This window comes from Hemicordylus capensis, chromosome 1 (genome assembly GCF_027244095.1).
Source record: "Hemicordylus capensis ecotype Gifberg chromosome 1, rHemCap1.1.pri, whole genome shotgun sequence".
In the NCBI taxonomy this organism is placed as follows: Eukaryota; Metazoa; Chordata; class Lepidosauria; order Squamata; family Cordylidae; genus Hemicordylus; species Hemicordylus capensis.
The window spans coordinates 257964268-257983795 of record NC_069657.1 but is presented as its reverse complement, the minus strand read 5'-3'; the positions used below and the strand labels follow the sequence as shown (position 1 = coordinate 257983795).

The window sequence follows — 19528 nt, the reverse complement described above, 5'->3', positions numbered from 1 at the left end:
TCAATTGCTGCTAATGCCAATTGGTCAGAGCTAATTCCCCAACTCAAGCAAAGCACAATAACAGACATACATCTGAGCGCAATAACATAAAAGCACAATAACAGACATACATGTGATAACATTCTACCAGAGATTTTTCTTTTATTTTGATTAAAGTTTAAACCCAGTTTGCTTGCCAGGTAACAGGGAGTGGTGACTCAGCTGTTCTTGCCCTCACGTGAGCTGGCTGGGTCAGTTGGCAAGTGTGCAATAACAGCAATAATACAAATAGCATTGTATAAATGACAATGAGTGTTTCAAGTGGTTATAAGACCTGGGCTTTGGAAAGAACTTCTGAACAATCCAAGGGCAAAGAAGGGACGCAATCTAGCTACAGATCTTTCTTGTGGTCTTCTTGGGTATTCACACACAGAGGAATGTGCCTGCAGGTCTTGCATTCATTCCTATATGTGGGAATACATGAGGACCACTCAAGAATAATTGGCTACAGGTAGGCAACCTATTTTTGTGTGTGTTGGTTCTATTGATTCCCACTGGAAAGATTAAAGATTAACTAGCTGATCCGGCACAGAGCATCTGCGTCCCTAGTCCTCCCTCTCCCCACTGCTTTTTTGCTTGACACCCCTCTTCTTCTCCCCCTCCCACAGCCACTGCCGTCTTCTTCTTCCCTGCTGGTGGTAGCTGCTGTGCCCGCCTGCCTGCCAGTCACTACGGCTGCCCGCCGGGCCCACCTGCCATTCGCAGCCACTTCAGCCGCCCACCATTTTCCATTCTGCCCGCCCGCCGGTTGCAGCAGCTCTGGCCGCCTGCCAACCTGTCGCGGCCGCCCACCTTCTGGGCCTGCCTGCCGTTAGTGGCTGCCATTTGCGGCCACCCGCCATCCACGGCCACCTGTCTGCTGGGCCCACTTGCTGGTTGCAGCTGCTCTGGCTGGCCACCTGCCGGGGCTGCTCACCTGTCTGCCAGCTGCCCGTCTTTTCCCCGCCTCCCCTGGCTGCCGGGCATTCGCCGGGCCGCCACTCCCCCCCCCACAGTCCCCCATCGCTAATTGGCAGCTCTCATGAGAGCTGCCATGCATGGAATTAGCGATGGGTGGGCCTAAGAGAATTAAATATATAGACAGATTATACCAATGGAATCAATAGAGATTCCCACTTTGAGGGGATACCATACCCAAAGAAGCAAAACATTGCATTTTAACTTAAAATCTGATGTAAAATAAGTATTTTTGTATTATAGTTTAGGGCCCTATCTTTTTAAAATGTTAACTGATCGGGAGGTAGTACTTGGAAAGTGAAGTCAGTTCTGCCACTTAGCTTATTACATAACTCCTCGTAAATGTAAATGGGACTAGATAGAGGCAGAGTGCTAGTTGTAACTGCTTCAGCATAAAGAGAAGAAGTTGCTCTTTGTTAATTGATGTCACAAATCGCATGTAGATTAAGAACTATCAATAATAATTTGAAGCTGTCGCTACCAATTAGCTGATTTATATGAGACTTTACAGATGGTTCTGAAAAGGAAGTGACAAGTTTGCAGTCTTTATTAACAAAATGAGCCATTGGCAGTCTGGCCACAATACAGAGCTAGATAGATCAATGGTCTGACTCAGTATATTGCAGCTTCCTATATTGGCTGCAGATGTCCTTAACAGAAGATAACAAGAACATAAGAGCCTTGTAGGAACCAGCTGAAGGCCTCTCTTTTCCACAGTCTCCTATTTGCCACAGGACCCAAATACCTTTTTGAAAGACTACAAACAGGAGATGAAGGCTGTTACCATACTTGCTCAACATGTATACCTTGCACACAGGTGTATCTGTGATTTTGGACTGACTTGGAGGAATTTAGTTCAAAAGTAAATCTGCAAATGTGAATAACAAATGGAGCGCAGTCTGGCCACAAGCAAATACCAATGTTGGAGGGCTAAGAGAAGCAAGAGACTCTAAAGCAGAGCTTTTGATGCAGCGAAGTACAGTTTATTGGTAAACCAGAGGAACAATGCAAACAGTGGAATTTGACAACGTTTATGCACTTGTGTTTTGTTGGGAGTGAAGGCAGCTTCAAGGTGCTAGATGAGGGAGGGGATGAGGGAGTGAAGACTCGAAGAGCCTGGTGGCTGGTAGAGGAGAGAGGAGAGGAGAGAAAGAAAACTATTAATTTTTTCAACATATTTATATACTCCCCCAAGCTTGTGTGCCTGGGCAGTTTACAATAAAACAATAGAAATTAAAAACAAAATTAAAACTTAAAACATTAATATAAGTTTAAATTTAACACAATGTTTAACTGTAAGTCTAATTAAAAGTCTGGTTGAACAAATGTGTCATAACTTTAAAAGTTGTCAGAGATAGGGAGGCTCTTATTCTTATTTCAGCAGCGAGCGCATGACAGAACATTCCAAATCAAGAGAAGTTGATACTTGCCCATATCTGCTGATCTGTGTGTGATGCCAAAAGGAACGGTTTGCCACTTGAAGAAGATTTGGAGTCCCTCACAAATATTCTGCCAAATGGAGGACAAGGAGGAGTGGCAAAGCACAGCTTAGCAAATAGGAGCACTGGGATTCACAGGTAGTCAGGGACAAGGGCAAGCCCACACAGACAGTAGTCCAACATTAATGTCTCTAGTCTTTCACTCAGGAGCCTAAGGTTTCTCAGGTAGTCTGCCACAGGGATGGGCCCGTAGCAGGCCCAGACAGAGAGTGACCCAAAAGACTCAATTCCTTTAGTGTTCAGGGCAATCCAGTGTAAAGGTAAAGTGTGCCGTTGAGTCGGTGTCGACTCCTGGGGACCACAGAGCCCTGTGTTTTTCTTTGGTAGAATACAGGAGGGGTTTACCATTGCCCCCTCTCATGCAGTATGAGATGATGCCTTTCAGCATCTTCCTATATTGCTGCTGCCCAATATAGGTGTTTCCCATAGTCTGGGAAACATACTAGTGGGAATTCGCCTCTGGCTTGGTAATCAAGCCATTTCCCCCTGCACCATTAGGCAGCTGGTGGCCAGTGTAGGTTCCCCTAAAACATCCTGGATGTTGCGATGAATGGTCCAGGATAGTGATTTCAGCTCAGCAGATATTCTGGAGCCCTGCAGTCCAGTGTTTCAACTTAGGTCTCAGCAGCCCAGAGATTCAGCTTTGAAGGAAAGAGTTGGAGTACAAAGTGGGTACTTAGCTGGGTACTCCTGTGAGGCAGTAGCAGGTGACTTGTGCCACTAAATTTCCATCACAGCCAATACATTTCCCAAGCATGCATGTGTTTGCAGAGCACAGAACCTTAGAGGTCCTGACCCACAAAAGCAGGAACATTTTATGTTTCAAAGTGGGCAGAGGAGACATTCCAGGAAAGGGTGTGGTTGTGGTACTGGCTATTTACGAGTAAAGGAAGCCAAGAACAAAAGGATGCTATTGTGTTCAATCTGTATAACTGATGTGGGACTTGAACCTGAGTGTATTCTAGGGTGCTTCAACAGTTCACTCTTTAGTCTCAGAGACTTTAATGTTAAACATCCTTTTTGCTTTGTCAAATATCCTTTTTCACTCTATTAAGAGTGCACAGGATTCCGTTGGAGATGGAATATTTCTGTCCACGCAGAAGGCAATGAGAGAATTGTCTTGACTAGCTGCCCACATCTGCTGGCTTTTTGCTAGGCAGCTTTAGTACCCGTTTATGCTTTGCATTAAGCTGAGCAGAGATCAGTTTCCTCCTAGCACCAAGTGTCTGTGCATTCTCCACTTCCTTTTGCTTCCATAGGAAGCCAGAGTTCTGAAGTGAGGGCAGGGGATACACTGTAAGAGGCATGCTGCCTCTGAACCTGGAGGTAGTGTCAAGGTTAGGAGCCAGTAATAGACATGTTCTCAGTGAATTTGTTTAAGCCCCTTTTTAAAGCTGCCCAAACTGGTGGCCATCTTCACATTCTGTGGCAACAAAATCAGGATAATGTGAAAAAGTTAAAGTACGCAAGAAATGTGTATACATTACAGAATTAAAGGCAGCAGACTCTGGGAGGCTGACACATAATCTTTGATAGCAACATGGAATGGGGAAAAGCCTCTTAAAAATTATTATAGTCAAGATGACGGCAGAATTAAAATACAGCACTGGCATGTTCATATACTCATGTGCATATATTCATAGATAATGATTTCTTACCAAGTTGCTTCAGTTCTGCAGCCTGATAATATTTGTGCTGGGGAGATGAAGAGTCCTTCAGAGATCTTTCCCTTAGCATATGTTGCATAACTGTAATGTGTACATCTGGTTGGTTCCATTCAGAATCACCCTGAAGGAAATATGGTCCAAACTGCCATTGCTTTACTCTGAATGGACATGATTAGCCAGCAGATTACACTGTGGGCTGCTAGTCTGGACTCTTCTTGCTGCTTTCTACATGGGCAGAAATATCCCTTCTACCACAATAGATATGAATCTTCCTTAGCTTATTTCTTGATTAATTGTGTACATGGTTGTAAAACTGCACCCTATCCATGATGCATTTTGTGTTTTTTAAGATGAAGGAATGATCTGGTTTTTTTTAAAAGTGTAGCTGTGATATTGATAGATAATATATCCAGAGTAAAGATTATGTTTTGTGTTTTTTTCATCAAGTATCATTAGCATTCAGTTCTTGTTTAGTGTTTCATATTATCTTTAGTTCATGTTTGACTATTATAAACAGAGTCAAGGATTTTGCACTATACCATATTCTACAGAGATTAATATCTCGAGACCACATTCATCATACTTTCCTTTCTGTCAAGCACTTTTTCTTTGCTGAGGTGGGATTTTGTATTGGATGGGAAAAAGATAATTGCATCGTGCAGAAATACCTTCTTCACCAGCAGTATTTTTCTTCATTGTGTTTAATGTTACACTAGTTGGGCGAAGAAAGTGTGCTTGTATGCATTCTTAGATTAAAATAATTATCTTGTAATCTCCATAGTAACATCATGCTTTTATTTAATCTTTATTTAAATCCTTGGGACTTTGTATAGCAAATAATATATATGAATACTTACACTGCCCAAAGGGAATGCTTTATGCAGTGATGGCTTCAGAAACGTTTGATTGCTTTAGATGGGAACTGAGATTGGCTTTTTCACTTTATTATGTTGTTGCTCACTCACTCGCTCCCAGACATCTACCCTCTATCTCTCTTCGCCTGCCTCTGCTGGTACTTGGCTGTTACCCCACTATTTTGCTAAGCCAGGATATGGGTAGGTGTGTGTGTGTGTGTGTGTGTGTGTGTGTGTGTAGGGAATAATTGGGAGTCCTGTGATTGGTGGTAGCACTGGACAAACTATCAAATCTAACGTGGGTGGATCAGTACCAGTTATTTATTTTCTAAATTGTAATGATGATATTAGGATTCAATACCAAATCATGGGGAAGGCTCAGCTAGGGGTGTAATTCCCCCCCCCCCAATCATTTGACCTAGATAGCAAAGGGATACCTGAGTTTTTGAATTATATGAAGAAACTGAGCAATTTTGACTGACAGACCAGCACATACCTTTTATTTATAGCAGTTGATATTGTGAAACTTCTTCAACTGAGACAGAGTAATGTATTCACACCATGTTGACTGCTTAAAATTTATGGTATAACTGTGTGTGTTTCCTAGCAGCTAATGTAAAAGGTACCCAAAATATCTTAAACTCTATTTATTATATAAACTTTACTTATTCTTGACTTTCAGGATTGAATTATAAATGAAGTGTGAATGCAACTTCAGAGGATTAATGAACTTTAGAGAGACATGGTTCCTAATTTGAAAAACGTAGTTCCTAAGTGTGAAAGGAATTAAACTATATGGGCTTCCTTTAACACTTGGGTTTCATTTTCTGAGTATCATAAAACATTATTTAAGTATTTTAGGTGCTTTATTTGTCTTGAAAAACAGCCGATTAACAACTGGCACACACATGCCAGAAAGATCAGAGCTCTGGAAATGGATCCTGTTTCCGCCTTCTTTGCATTCAGCTTTTCTGTCTTGAACCTGAAAAGGATAAGCACTTAGGCTGTTCTTAGTAGCTAAAAAAGCAACCAACTTTTATTTGATTTGAAATGGTGGGTTCTGCCAAAAGGTTTGGAATGTGTACCTTTTTGTGTTTGAATTGATTTATACAGATAGAAAATATAAAATTTAGCAGTAAACTACTTTAGATTTAGATTCAGGTAGCCCCATGCACTGTTCTTTGCACTATTGAATTAATGTTCTTAGCTGGTGCATTCACAGTCGTTACAGCCCCAAAGAATCAATAATTACATAAAGTCTGTCATTAACTATGGCAAATGTGTAGATAGGGGAATGGTGTGTGGCTAGTTTTTTGAGAGTGCAAAAAGAAATGAGCAGCACCAATCAATACAACATTAAGTAAAGGCCAGAAAACCCATGTTAAAATTTAATTTATTACTCAGATGTTAAGTATTGTGTATAAACAAGGGTCATTGTGTCCTAACACAGGAGAAAAGTGTGGAGAGATGTGACAGGGGCCTGCATAGCCATCAGTGAGACCACACAGAGTCTTCCTTGGAGCCATGGCAGTGATCGCTGTCTCAAGATTTTCCTGCCAGGGGAAGGCCTTGCTGGGAGATATGAGTTAGAACTGCTTATGTTAGATGTCCCTAACCTGTTTCAGAGAAGGGCCCAGCCCACAGTGATGTTGGGAATGCATCTTCAGTAAAGGAGAATCGGTAGAGGAAAGCGGTAGTAAGAGCGATTGTGATTTTAGTGGTTAGAGTTTTGGACTTGGACTGGGGAGATAAGATTTGAATCCATGCTCAGCCATGAGGTTCAGTCAATCAATCAATCAATGTTTATTACAGTCATATACCAGCATAAAGTATAAGGGGTGATTACATATTAGAAATAAGAGTAGATAAAAGGTACACAGGGTGATTACATATGGTACGGTACTTAATAATACTATGTAAGGTATGTAATGATATTAAAATATTAGTAATAATAAATATAATAAAGTACACATGAAGCATGAGGGCATAAAAACCTGAATAGGTATAAAAATGCATAAAAGAGATGGTGGGGGGCATAAAATGGGTATTAAAAGACATAAAAAACCAAAAATGCATAAAAGCCTAAGTATTAAAACTGGATAACGGCCAAACTATAAGACTATTAGGCTATAAGGGGCAGTAAGAAGTCTTTCTATTGAGTCAAGTGTAGAGCCCACCCTGAGTCACTGAGGGTCAAATTAAGGCTGATAAGACTCACTGCCTACCATCAGCAGACAAATGTTGATCGCTGTCACACAAAACCTAGCAACGCTATATATGATGGCAGGCTTAAAGTCAGAAAGGAACTGTAGAATTGGCTCGAACGTCCCAGATCCTTGTATACCAATGGAAGGATGAGGGAGATGCTATAGAACAAACAGTGAAGGAGGACATGCTTGGAAGTTTCAATCTCCCCCGAGCCACAGGAGCAGGGGCGTATCTATAGGGGGGCAGGGGGGCACGTGCCCCAGGTGCCACTTGAAGGGGGGGGCGCAATTTCTTAAAATTAAATAATTTTTTTAAATGGCCACCAAAAACAAAATGGCCACTGGGCATGCTCAAATGGCCTCTGTGAGGCCCTAGGGCATGCCACACCTCGCAGAGGCCATTTGAGCATGCACAGTGGCCATTTTGTTTTCAGTGGCCATTTTTTAAAAAAAATATTTTAAAAAATGACCACCGCACATGCTCAAATGGTGCCTGTGAGGCCCTAGAGGCCAGTGGGAGGAGGGGGAAACTTTGCAGACCCCCCCCCCCCAGCCTTTAAGATGTCCCCTGAAGGGGCTACAGGTAATTTTTTTTTTAAAAAAAATTAATATAATATGTCACTGTACACATATTCAGATTGGCACTATGTACAGAGAATAAGGGCTTGTGAATACTGAGCTGAAGTTTATGAGCTAAGATTGTATCCATTTGCTCTTACTTTGCTTCTAGTGATAAGTGAGTTAAATGTGATGTCTTAATAATATGGCTATTAATGGTCAGTTTGTCTTTGAATCAATGTGAAATCCGTAATATTAAGGCCCACTGGGAGTTTCTTGCTCTTTCTCTCATTTTTACTGTCTTTCTGAAAGACTAGAATATATTCCAAGCAGTGACACAGTTTACTCTGCATATCATTTAATTATTTTCAGAGTATCTGGGAAAAGTCAAATTCTCCATTTATTTTTAAAACTTATGTAATCGTTTGTGATGCTACAATGCATAGCAGAGAATTAGACAGGCACGTCTGTTAGTTTTTCCAAGTACAACTCCGCATAATATTTGGGGATTTCATGAGCCCCAGCATACTGAAATTTGTCGTTTTCCAGCATTTTAACCTGAGCTATCCAAACAAATTAATGATAGCCCCACAATTTGGATAGTTTAAAAAAATAAATCTGAAGTGGTAGATAGGAGCTTGACGACATGTATGATATTGGTAATTTTTATAATTTTTTAAATTTTTAAAATAAAAGTTTTCTGAAACATGTGTGTCAGTCAGATGTATGTTGGGGGTGTGGCGGGGGGGGGCACAATTTCAGTGCTTGCCCTGGGCGCCGTTTTCCCTAGTTACGCCACTGCACAGGAGCATAATCGCCCTGCAAATGGAGTCTTGAAGGCCTATGCCTTCTATCACTGCTGAAGGAAGAACATGACAGCAAGCCTGAATGAACATCCTCCTGTGCTTTGGAACCTCTGAGTGAGGCATGCCACTGGAGAGGGAGAATATCTAAGCCCATCACTGAAATGCAAGTTCGGTACCCTGTTGAGATTGGTTTGGCACTCAATGTCTATAATGTGCTGCTTGGTGGTGGCTTTTGTCTGGTCATAACTCATACTAAACAAGGTCAAGGCGGGGGGGGGGGGAACCCAGGGTAGCTATTTTTGCCTCAGTTGACCGAATCCAACTTGATTGGTAATCATCATGTAGGGTTATGGGGGTAAGACCAGCTGGGCAAAAGGATAGTCTGACCCAATAGCAGAGGATGGCCGTCCAGACCCTAGCCTCCACCTTGATCAGGTCTGTCTCCAGGCGAAAGGTGGCATTGGAAATACATCTTGGTACTTGGAGCACTGCCCGCAGGAATTTAGACTGCACAAGTTCCAAAGTTGCAAAAGTTGGGGAAGGGGCCTAGTTGGACACCAGAGAGGAGCTGAACTAGCGGCTTGGCTACAAGCAGTTTGAGAGCCGCTGGTACATAATGGCCGCCTCTCATCCACAGGAATTTGAGAATGGCAGAGGAGTTCCTCTGAGTATCTAGAGCCACATGTTCCCCATGAGCTTTCCTAGAGCCACCAGAATGAAAAACTACCCCCAAGTATTTGAAGCATGAAACCTGCTCAATGGTATGCCCATCAATCTGCCAAGAGTGGATTTTGGGCCTCCTGGTGAAAGCCATGGGTTTAGTTTTGTGATAGTTGATTTCCAGGCAGTCCTCCTTGCAATACAGCATCAGGGCTTTCAGTGCTCTTTTAAGGTTGATCAGGGGTGGGTGGGCGGGGTCTTTGAGAGGATAGCTGCATCATCCGCATATAACAGGATGGCAATGTGTCTCCCACCAGGGTTTGGAGGGTGGAAAATCTGGGTTGCTGATCTGGCCCACCATGGTGTTAATGTAAAAGTTGAAAAGGAGTGGGGCTGGTATGCATCCTTGCTTGATTCCCATCTGAGTTGTGACAGCTCTTGTGAGGTGGCGTTGGGGTCTACACCCCACCTTAAGTGTTGTCTGTACATGCAGAGTGTGAAAAAGATATAGCATGTGCTGCTCAATGGAGGAGGCTTCCAACTTCTCCTACACTTTGACACGTGAAATGGAATTGAGTGTTGCCTTAAGATCAATTAATAGAAGTCACACTGCTGGAGGAGTATTGCCTAATGAGGTGTTGAAGAACTAAACACTGATCGATGGTAGAGTGACCTTCCCTGAAGCCCACTTGTTGCTCAGCAAGAAGATTTTGCTATTTCAGCCAACCTCTACGTTTCCTGTATAGGTGTCTTGAGTAAAGTTTACTAATAGTATTGAGCAAACTAATGGGTCTCTAATTGGTGGGTTCACCCTTCCTGTCCTTACAAAATGATCACTAACCCAGTCCTTGGGAATCCAGCCATCCGTGTCAATATAGGTGAAGAGTGATGTCAGAATAGGGGACCAGTCCAGATTATTTTTAATAGCCCCTGGCGGAATAAGGTCCTCCCGTGGAACCTTCTCCGTTCTTAATTGGGTGACTACACTGTGGATCTTGAAAGCTGATACAGGAGCCCATGCTGGAGTATCCTCAGTGGCACAGGCAGGACTGTAATCAGTCCTGTAATCAGCAGCAGGGTCTTTGTATAGGTCATGAAAATATTTCTCCCAGATCCCTGGATGAATGTGACAATCCAAGTGGTTCGGACCGTAGCTGGGAGAGTGCTTTGTAAGATGCTAAAACATGGCAGAATCTTTGGATCTGATGGCCTGAATTAGACACATCCAGGCATCTTTTCTTAAGAGCCAGCAGAAGTTTGTACTGTGTTTTCTGCTGGAGGTGCTCAGCCATGAAGCTCTCCCAGTAATCCTGGGCCAAACTGCACACCCTAACTGCTGTTGTGAGGATATAATGGGAGGAATAGACGGTAAACTTATCCTATACCTATAGCATTGGGCCATCATATAATGCATTGTAGTACATTGTATGTGGGTTGTTGTGTTGTTTTTTGCACCACATTTAAGAACATAAGAACAGCCCTGCTGGATCAGGCCCAAGGCCCATCTAGTCCAGCATCCTTACACACAGTGGCCCACCAGATGCCTCTGGAAGCCTACAGGCAGGAGTTGAGGGCATGCTCTCTCTCCTGCTGTTACTCCCCTGCAACTGGTACTCAGAGGCATCCTGTCTTTCAGGCTGGAGGTGGCCTATAGCCCTCCAACTAGTAGCCCATGATAGACCTCTCCTCCATGAAGTTATCCAAACCCCTTTTAAAGCCATCCAGGTTGTTGGCTGTCACCACATCTTGTGGCAGAGAATTCCACAAGTTGATTATGCGTTGTGTGAAAAAGTACGTACTTGCTCCAGCAGGAATCCAGTACTTGCAGTTTCTCTTGCCAAGCCAGCTGACTTGGGGTGGGGTAGGGGCTCTCATACAAGAGAGCCTGCCTGATAATTCATGTCGGAACAGTGAGAAATCACCAATTCTGGATGCCTATTATCATTATTTATTTTATTTTATTTTATTTTATTTTATTTTATTTTATTTTATTTTCATAACACATTTTTATACCTCCCAAAACTCACGTCCCTGGGTGGTTTACAACAATATATAAAAAAGAAAATAAAACATTAGTTAAAAATGTAAACAAGAAATTTAAAACACAACATTTTAAATTTTTTTAAAATATTCTAAAAAAACATTAAAACAATATTCTAAAGCAACATTAATTAAAAGCCTGGGTGAACAGTTGCGTCTTTAAAGACTTTTAAAAAGCTGTCAGAGATGGGGAGGCTCTTATTTCACTAGTGAGTGCATTCCAAAGCCTTGGGGCAGCAATGGAGGAGGCCTGTCCCTGAGTAGCCACCAGACGAGCCGGTGGCAAATGCAGATGGACCTCTCCAGATGATCTCAGTGGGCGGTGGGGTTCATGATGAAGAAGACGTTCTCTTAAATACCCAGGGCTTAAGCTTTTTAGGGATTTATAGGTTTAAACCAACACCTTGTATTTTGCCCGGAAACATATTGGCAGCCAGTGTAACTCCTTCAATACGGGAGTAATATGGTCTCTCCTATATGTCCCAGAGACCAGCCTGGCTGCCGCATTCTGGACCAACTGTAGTTTCTGGACTACATACAAGGGCAGCCCCACATAGAGCATGTTACAGTAATCCAGTCTGGAGGCTACCAGCAGATGTACCACTGTTTTGAGGTCATCTATGTCAAGAAATGGACGCAGCTGGTGTATCAGCCAAAGCTGATAGGAGGCACCTCTGGCCACTGCCTCAACTTGGGACACCAGGGAAAGGCTTGGATGTAGAAGCACCCCAGACTGCATACCTGTTCCTTGTGGGGAAGTGTGACCCCATCCAGAACAGGCAGATCAAAATTGTCTCTCGAGTTTCAACCCCACACAATGAGTACCTTCATCTTATCTAGGTTCAGTCTCATTTTATCCCTCATCCAGCCCATCACCAACTCCAGGCATGCATTTAGGGAGGTTATGCCCTCTCCTGATGATTATGAGATGGAGAAATAGATTTGGGTGTCATCAGTATACTGATAGCACCCTGTACCAAATCTCCTTATGAACTCTCCCAGCGGTTTCATGTAGATGTTAAACAACATCGGAGACAATACGGAGCCCTGAGGGACGTCTGCTGGCTACTCAGGGATGGGCCTTCTCCATTGCTGCCCAGAGGCTTTGGAACACACTTCCTGCTGAAATAAGAGCCTCCCCATCTCCTACAATGTTTTAAAAGGCAGTCAAGACGCATTTGAGAGCCAGCATGGTGTAGTGGTTAGCGTGCTGGACTAGGACCAGGGAGGCCCGAGTTCAAATCCCCATTCAGCCATGATACTAGCTGGGTGACTCTGGGCCAGTCACTTCTCTTTCAGCCTAACCTACTGCACAGGGTTGTTGTGAGGAGAAACTTAAGTATGTAGTACACTGCTCTGGGCTCCTTGGAGGAAGAGTGGGATATAAAACGTAAAAATGTAAAAATAATTTTTTACCCAGGCTTTTAATTAGACATTGTTTTAATTGTGTTTTTAATAGTTTTAACGTTTTAATTTTTAATTGTAATATTTTAAACTTTTAATCTTTTTATTTTTTCTTGTAATCCACCCAGAGACTTGCGGTTTGAGCGGTATACAAATGTGCTGAATGAATGAATGAATGATTCCCCTGACAGTCATATTAATGCACACTCAGATTCCAGTTTTGAGTCTTGTTCAACTAATGATTATAGTTCCATGTCTTTCATCAAGCATTAATCGAATTATTGGAACAGTAAATAAACTGTATATGTGTTGCAACCTATCTATCTGGGAAACAGCATTTGCAAAATGTTATTTGATAGTTCTTAAGTATCTAATGATTTAAGCAAAAGCAGAAATTTTAGCAAAGTGATTTTATTTGTATTTGTTAGATGTGCATTATAGAAATGCTGCTTCAAGTTCTGTTCAGCATTAAAGCAATTGTGTGGTCATTTAACAAATTAAAATATCATCAGACGATATTGTGTGTTTTTCTGCTTGGAAAGGAAACATTACTAACAAATGTGGTAATTCTTCAAATTATGCCAGATGTACGAATAAATATATATGTAAAGAAATAAATAAAAATGCTAATGAGATAACTGACAGGGAGAAAATCAAAATAGTCTAATTCAACTCAGTTTCAAAGTCATTATACAGGGTGGAAATTAGAGTGCATTTTTCATGTAGTGAAATTATTTTACCTAATTACAGTATTTTCCCTTTTCTGTTTTGCTTGATGCTTTGTAATTAATTATTTCTCTTTCCATTCTCATTTGTGCTTTCAGTCCAGCAACTAAAACTATATATCACTTAATTAATGCATTCTTATTGTTTGTCACTGCTTCCCAGTAAGCTACACTGGCTTTCTTACAATTTATCTTCTATGAATCAGCTGGGGGGTGGGGGGAATCCAATTGCCTTGATCAGCTTTGGTGTTCATTCACAATATGGAAGTACTGATGTATTAAAAATATGTTTAATAAAGAAATAAAATTAGAGTGCAGTCTCTTTGACTGTAATCCTTTGCACACTTTACAGGGAATAAGATACATTGAACACAATGGGATTTACTTTTGGGCAGAGATGTGTGTTTTCTGGAAAATTTTGTTTTGGAAAAATTTCCCATGCAAATCCCCCCTCCATTTGCATAAAATTATCATGATTTTTCATAAGAACATAAGAACAGCCCTGCTGGATCAGGCCCAAGGCCCATCTAGTCCAGCATCCTGTTTCGCACAGTGGCCCACCAGATGCCAATTGGGAGCCTACAGTCAGGAGTTGAGGGCATGCCCTCTTACCTGCCATTACTCCCCTGCAACTGGTACTCAGAGGCACCCTGCCCTTGAGGCAGGAGGTGGCCTACAGCCCTCCGACTAGTAGCCATTGATAGACCTCTCCTCCATGAAGTCATCCAAATCCCTCTTAAAGCCATCCAGGTTGTTGGCTGTCACCACATCCTGTGGCAGAGAGTTCCACAAGTGGATCACACGTTGTGTGAAAAAGTTCTTCCGTTTGTTGGTCCTAGACCTTCTGGCAATCAATTTCATGGAGTGACCCCTGGTTCTAGTGTTGTGTGAGAGGGAAAAGAATCTCTCTCTCTCCACGTTCTCCACACCATGCATGATTTTATAGACCTCTATCATGTCTCCCCGCAGTCGTCTTTTTTTCTAAACTAAAAAGCCCCAGGTGTTGTAGTCTTGCCTCATAGGAAAGGTGCTCTAGTCCCCTGATCATCTTGGTTGCCCTTTTCTGTACCTTCTCCAGTTCAACAATGTCCTTTTTAAGATTTGGTGACCAGAACTGTACGCAGTACTCCAAGTGTGGTCGCACCATAGTTTTGTATAAGGGCATTATAATGTTAGCTGTTTTATTTTTCAATCCCCTTCCTAATGATCCCTAGCATGGAATTTGCCTTTTTCACAGCTGCCGCACATTGAGTCGACACTTTCAACGAGCTGTCAACCACAACCCCAAGATCCCTCTCCTGGTCCGTCACCGACAGCTCGGATCCCATCAGCATATACTTGAAGTTGGGGTTTTTCGTCCCAATGTGCATCACTTTACACTTGCTAACATTGAACTGCATTTGCCATTTTGTCGCCCACTCCCCCAGGTTGGAGAGATCCTTTTGGAGCTGCTCACAATCCGTTTGAGATTTCACTACCCGGAAGAGTTTGGTATCATCTGCAAATATGGCCACGTCGCTGCTTACCCCTGCTTCTAGATCATTTATGAATAAATTAAAAAGCACCGGTCCCAGTACAGATCCCTGGGGGACCCCACTTCTTACTTCCCTCCATTGTGAAAACTCTCCATTTATACCTACCCTCTGTTTCCTGTCTTTCAACCAGTTAGCAATCCACACATGTACTTGTCCCTTTATCCCATGACAGCTAAGTTTCCTCAGGAGCCTTTGATGAGGAACTTTGTCAAAAGCTTTTTGGAAGTCCAGGTAGACTATGTCAACTGGATCACCTTGATCCACACACTTGTTGACACTCTCAAAGAAGTCCAAAAGGTTGGTGAGGCAAGATTTACCTTTGCGGAAGCCATGCTGTTCTCCTTGACGCCTCCCTGATTTCCTCCTGCAACTCCCAGTCACTGTCATCATTTTGATCCGGAGGGCGATAGCACGTCCCCAGTAGCACGTTTCCTTTCCGGCCTTGTATAGTCACCCACAGGGTTTCTGTGGAGGACTCCAGTCCACTTAGGTTTAAATTTAAATATTACTGTACAAAATTTCCTGATATGCTAAATAGATTGTGATCTGATTTTGCCAGTTTGACCTATCTACCAAGTTTTAAAATAATCACAATAAAGTCCTCCTCCATAGTAATCTCCCTTCACTGTATCTCACAAGTTTATCAAGTAGCCAAATAGAAATTTGAGAAATGAAAATTTTCCATCCCATATCTCTGCTTTTAGGCAAACATGCATAGGCTTGCATTGTAAGCCATTAAGGTTGCAATCCTATCCATTCTTCCTTAAGAGTAAGCCCCATTAAGAGGAGGGCTGAATGTCAGTGGCTTCAGAGGGAACTTATCAGCTACCTTGCAGCTCCAAACTTCTCTACCCCATTCAAGTTCTCTCACTGGCCTAGAAATGAACCCATAAAGCCTTGATATATTTGTATAGATGATATTTTCTTTCTTACCGATATATAAGAGAATAAAGAAAAGTACCCTGAGACTGAGAACGTGAAAAGTGCCTTGACTTCAAGGGGCCCAACAATTGTAGGGGGACACTTACTGGTCTGAGGGAGTACTGGCTTCCTTGCCCTTGCGGGGAACCACCCTTGGTTATTTAGCTGCCTCAACTTCATGGACTGAAGCCATGATGTTTATTTGCTGTTTCTACTGGTTCTTAGAACAGAACTAAACAATTCTTCTAAAGGTAAAGTGTGCCGTCAAGTTGATTTCGACTCCTGGCGCCCACAGAGCCCTGTGGTGTTCTTTTGGTAGAATACAGGAGGGGTTTACCATTGCCTCCACCCACACAATATGAGATGATGCCTTTCAGCATCTCCCTATATTGCTGCTGCCCGATAAAATACCAGCAGGGCTTCGAACTGGCAACCTTGTGCTTGTTAGTCAAGCATTTCCCTGCTGCGCCATTAGGTGGCTTAAGCAATTTTTCTAGAGTACGGTTTATCTTTAAAGATAGGAGAGCATTTAATCTGTCTGCATCAGAAGTCTGTTGTTAAATTTTATATCCTGCCCTTCCTCCAAGTAACTCTGGTTAGCATAGATGGTTTCCTCCATGTTCTCATCACAACAACTCTGTAAGATAAGTTAGTCAACCAATAAGTTTCATGGCAAAGTTGGGATTTGAACTTGGGTTCTCCCTAGCCCTAGTCCAACACACTAGCCCTCTGCTATTGCTACCTTAATAAAACTATTCAAGTGAATGATATTGTCTTCAAAGTAATTAGTGTAATATAAGGTCTTAGGAGTTGGTTCATATTCCTTTTTGTTGTTGTTGTTGTTGGATTTAATATCGTTCCACCATGTTCAGTATTGGCATAAGATTTAGAGAGCTCAGCTGTTCATATAACAGAACTAAAGTGCATGATCATCCTTTCTGTTTTGTATTGCTTTATATTATGCCTGCCTGGCTGATCTGACAGCTTCTTTGTATCATGGTGATATGGCTGATTCCTTGTGCCATGGAATGGAAACATAGCATGGGGGAAATGTTCACTTGCCTTGTGCGATAACATTGCAGTTATTACAAGTTCTAGGAAATATGCTTCTATCCACTTGAATTCACTGTAGTCAAGCCTGTCCTTTGTGTAGGATGAACTGGGGTTGACTTGGGCCCTACCCCTTATGTAAAATGCAGCATCCTGGGCCACATGCTGTCACATAAGCTTTTTGATTCCCAGAGTTGCCCTTAAATTGTTGATAGAAAGTCCTGGTGGGGAAGGGCTGCTTTGCACGTGCCCAGAAGCATTTGCCAGAAGCTGATGTCTCCCAGGGTCCAGGACTGAACGAGGGGGAAGAGGGTTGGTGGCAGGGTGGGGTAAAGGACTCTGGTAATGTTCAGGGGCCCTGCCTACTCAGATTTGCCCTGGGCTCCGCACCCTCCTAGGGACAGCATTGACTAAGTTCCCTCCCTGGCATTTCCAAGATAGGGCTGAGAGAGATTCCTGCCTGCAGTCTTAGAGAAGCCACTGCCAGTCTGTGTAGACAATACTGAGCTAGAGGGACCAATGGTCTGACTCAGTATATGGCAGCTTCCTATGTTCCTATAGTCATAGATCTCAAATAGTAGTTTGCAAGGGGGAAAGAATGTTTTAAACACATTATTTGTGCATTATTAATGTTTGTGCAAACTAACTCTAAATAATTTTCATATTTGTTTTTCTAATGGCCCAGTTTTGGAAGAGCTTTGTTTACCAGTGTATCTGTTAGTCAAATCCACAGGATCTGAATTTTATAGTTGAATTTCAAAATGCTGGGTCTTCAGAGAACAGCTTTGCTTTGCTTTGGAGCCAACCTTCCTTCCTTCCTTCCTTCCTTCCTTCCTTCCTTCCTTCCTTCCTTCCTTCCTTCTTCTTCTTCTTCTAGCTAAAGACTTCACATGCTTGTTTTGGATCAGATGTGAAACAGATGTACCTCTATCAAATTTCATGCTTATACATCTGAGATTTAATGGGCTAAGCTAATTGCACTTTGTCATACCTAACCAAGTAATCAGGGAACATATTTCTTTCAATTTTTACAAGATCTGTTTTGCTTAAAGTAGGGGTGTGCATGGAACGGAATGCAAAAGGTGCAAAGCGTTCCATTGGAATGACTTGGCAAGCTAGTGGTTCTGATGGAATGACCCCCATCCTGCCTGAGTGTTCCGGTTACCATTTTGGATTTGAAAATGGCAGCTGTGCATGCTCACCAACCAATTTTGAATCTTAAAAGATGTCCAGACTAGGCTCAGGATGTTCTCTTTCGGAATGAGTCATTCTGTTCTGAGTTCGGAAAAGGACCCCTCTTTCTAAGGGTGTTTGTTTTGTTCCAAGCTCGGAACAGCCCGTTTCGAGGTGGAACGTTCCTACCTCAGAACATTATGCACATCCTTTGCTTTTGGACCTCTTGGTGGCTTTTGATACTATTGACCATAGTATCCTTCTGGAATGTCTGAGGGGATTGGGGGTGGGAGGCACTGCTTTGCAGTGGTTCTGCTCCTGTCTCTCGGGCAAGTTCCAGATGGTGTCTCTTGGAGAATGTTTTTCTTCAAAATCTAAACTTTTGTATGGTGTCCCTCAGGGCTCTGTATTGTCTCCAATGTTGTCTAATATCTACATGAGACTGCTGGGAGAGATCATCAGAAGATTTGGTGCAGGGTGCTATCAGTATGCTGATGACACCCAAATCTGCTTTTCCATGTCAACATCATCGGGAGGGGGAAACCTCCCTAAATGCCTGTCTGAAGGAGGTAATGGGCTGGATGAGGGATAACAAACTGAGATTGAATCCAGATAAGATGGAGGTACTCATTGTGCGGGGTTGAAACTTGGGAGATGAGTTTGATTTGCCTGTTGTGGATGAGCTCCTCCTGGAAGGAACAGGTACACAGTCTAGGGTGCTTCTAGATCCGAGCCTCTCCCTGGTGTCCCAGGTTGAGGCAGTGGCCAGAAGTGCCTTCTATCAGCTTCGGCTGATATGGCAGCTGCGTCCGTTTCTTGAGGTAAACGACCTCAGAACAGTGGTACATATGCTTGTAACCTCCAGACTGGACTACTTTAACATGCTCTATGTAGGGCTGCCCTTGTGTTTAGTCTGGAAACTACAGCTGGTTCAGAATGCGACAGCCAGGTTGGTCTCTGCATAATCTCGGAGAGACCATATTACTCCTGTATTGAAAGATCTACACTGGCTGCTGATAAGTTTCCAGGCAAAATACAAGGTGCTGATTATAACCTATAAAACCCTAAACAGCTTAGGCCCCGGGTATTTAAGAGAACGTCTTCTTCGTTATGAGCCTCATCGCCCATTAAGATTGTCTGGAGAGGTCAATCTGCAGTTGCCACCGGCTCATTTGGTGGCTACCCAGGGACGGGCCTTCTCTGCTGCTGCCCCAGAGCTTTGGAACGCACTCCCTGTTGAAATAAGAGCCTCCCCATCTCTGGCAACCTTTAAAAAGGCACTGAAGACATATTTATTCACACAGACTTTTAATTTGATTTATAGTTTTAATACTTTTTATGTTGGGTTTTGAATCATTTTTGTTGTTTAACTGATTTAATGTTTAAATGATTTTAACTGTAAACCGCCCAGAGACACAAGTTTTGAGCGGTAT

At 42.7% G+C, this 19528-nt stretch overlaps 1 protein-coding gene across 4 annotated transcripts in view; it reads left to right on the top strand.

The window, feature by feature from the left end:
- Positions 1 to 19528, top strand: part of MACROD2 (mono-ADP ribosylhydrolase 2) — a 1527488-nt gene that overhangs the window by 82056 nt on the left and 1425904 nt on the right. The window lies entirely within an intron of this gene.